This window comes from Oncorhynchus mykiss, chromosome 10 (assembly GCF_057628025.1).
Source record: "Oncorhynchus mykiss isolate SJ-2025 chromosome 10, ASM5762802v1, whole genome shotgun sequence".
NCBI classification, from domain to species: domain Eukaryota; kingdom Metazoa; phylum Chordata; class Actinopteri; order Salmoniformes; family Salmonidae; genus Oncorhynchus; species Oncorhynchus mykiss.
The window spans coordinates 87,925,912-87,928,411 of NC_143031.1; the positions used below are offsets into that span (position 1 = coordinate 87,925,912).

The 2,500-nt window shown below is 50.8% G+C and overlaps 1 protein-coding gene across 20 annotated transcripts in view; it reads left to right on the forward strand.

Moving 5' to 3' along the window:
* The window catches only part of rbm47 (RNA binding motif protein 47), a 74,374-nt gene that overhangs the window by 2,587 nt on the left and 69,287 nt on the right, over positions 1 to 2,500 (forward strand). The window lies entirely within an intron of this gene.

Below are 2,500 nucleotides of genomic sequence, written 5' to 3' on the forward strand. Positions count from 1 at the left end.
TCTCTCTTTCTCTCTCTCTCTCTCTCTCTGTGTGTCTCTCTCTCTCTCTCTCTCTGTCTGTCTCTCTCTCACTCTCTGTCTCTCTCACGCTCTCTCTCTTTCTCCCCCACTGTCCTTCCTTCAACAATGTATGTGTACTGCCCCTGACTGGTTAATTTGTAGTTGTGAGTAAGAACACACGCACACAGTCACACTCACATTCTCCAACTTTAACCTTCACCAGTGTCAATGTGATCATTTATTTGTTTTAGTGCTGTGTGTGTGTGTGTGTGTGTGTGTGTGTGTGTGTGTGTGTGTGTGTGTGTGTGTGTGTGTGTGTGTGTGTGTGTGTGTCTGGGAAACTGGTTCAGTAGGGCGCCAGTCAGCCTTGGTTGTCCTGTTGTAATGACTTTGACTTAATCTAGTGATGCTGTCTGTAACAACCGCACTGGCAGGTCTCTCTCTTGACCAGGAGGGACGACTCTGGGGCCGTTTATTTACCCTACGAGTTTTTACTGACTCTGATGAACCATGTCACCTGACCTGGGGAGACTGTTCCTGAACCATGTCACCTGACCTGGGAAAACTCTTCCTGAACCATGTCACCTGACCTGGGGAAACTCTCCCTGAACCATGTCACCTGACCTGGGAAAACTCTTCCGGAACCATGTCACCTGACCTGGGAAAACTCTTCCTGCACCATGTCACCTGACCTGGGGAAACTCTTCCTGAACCATGTCACCAGACCTGGGAAAACTGTTCCTGAACCATGTCACCTGACCTGGGAAAACTGTTCCTGAACCATGTCACCTGACCTGGGAAAACTCTTCCTGAACCATGTCACCTGACCTGGGAAAACTCTTCCTGGGTCTTAGTCATCAAACTGATGTTAGCTGAACATAACTGAATATATCTCCTAAGCCTGTGTTCACCACAGACCTGCATGTTCTGCATTTATCCAAAGCCCCTCCAAAACCCCCATTCATCTGGTATCCCTACGCTGTGTTAGCCTGGTATCCCTATGCTAGCCCTGTGTTAGCCTGCTATCCCTATGCTAGCCCTGTGTTAGCCTGGTATCCCTATGCTAGCCCTGTGTTAGCCTGGTCTCCCTATGCTAGCCCTGTGTTAGCCTGGTCTCCCTACGCTAGCCCTGTGTTAGCCTGGTCTCCCTACGCTAGCCCTGTGTTAGCCTGGTCTCCCTATGCTAGCCCTGTGTTAGCCTGGTCTCCCTACGCTAGCCCTGTGTTAGCCTGGTCTCCCTACGCTAGCCCTGTGTTAGCCTGGTCTCCCTATGCTAGCCCTGTGTTAGCCTGGTATCCCTATGCTAGCCCTGTGTTAGCCTGGTCTCCCTATGCTAGCCCTGTGTTAGCCTGGTCTCCCTATGCTAGCCCTGTGTTAGCCTGGTCTCCCTACGCTAGCCCTGTGTTAGCCTGTAGGGCCCAGGGGTTTCCCTGATCTGCATTAACTCCAGTGGTTTAGCTGTATCTTGTGTACCAGGTGAAGGCTGGTTCTTCCTTCTTCTGTTGTAACTGTCAATAACTTTACTCTAAACAAAGAATGCCCCCATCTCTTCATCCCTCCACCTATTTCCTGATCCAGACAGGGTAACACTTCAACCTGACATAACCTGAATGCTCTCTCTCTCTCTCTCTCTCAATTCAAGGGGCTTTATTGGCATGGGAAACGTGTGAACATTGCCAAAGCAAGTGAGGTAGATAATATATATAATATATATAGATGATATAAAGGTGAAATAAACAAAACATTTCTCTCTCTCTCTCTCTCTCTCTCTCTCTCTGTCTCTGTCTCTGTCTCTCTCTTTCTCTTTCTCTTTCTCTCTCTCTCTGTCTCTGTCTCTGTCTCTGTCTCTCTCTTTCTCTTTCTCTCTCTCTCTCTCTCTCTCTCTCCCTCTCTCTCTCTCTCTCTTTCTCTTTCTCCCCCCTACCCTGTGTTTGTGGTGTGACAATGTAGTGGCAGCCAGTCTGATACGGATCAGTTGAATGTTGTTCAGAGTTGAACCAGTTCCCATGTGATGTTACCTTCCCCTAAACTATCACAGGTTCCACTGAGACAAACAGAGAGGAAGAGGAGGGAGAGGAGGAGAAGGGAGAGGAGGAGAAGGGAGAGGAGGAGATGGGAGAGGAGGAGACGGGAGAGGAGGAGAAGGGAGAGGAGGGAGAGGAGGGAGAGGAGGAGAAGGGAGAGGAGGGAGAGGAGGAGAAGGGAGAGGAGGAGAAGGGAGAGGAGGAGAAGGGAGAGGAGGGAGAGGAGGAGAAGGGAGAGGAGGGAGAGGAGGAGAAGGGAGAGGAGGAGATGGGAGAGAAGAAGGGAGAGAAGGGAGAGGAGGGAGAGGAGGGAGAGGAGGAGAAGGGAGAGAAGAAGGGAGAGAAGGGAGAGGAGGGAGAGGAGGGAGAGGAGGAGAAGGGAGAGAAGAAGGGAGAGGAGGAGAAGGGAGAGAAGAAGGGAGAGGAGGAGAAGGGAGATGGCGAGAAGGGAGAGGAGAAGGGAGAGAAGGGAGAGG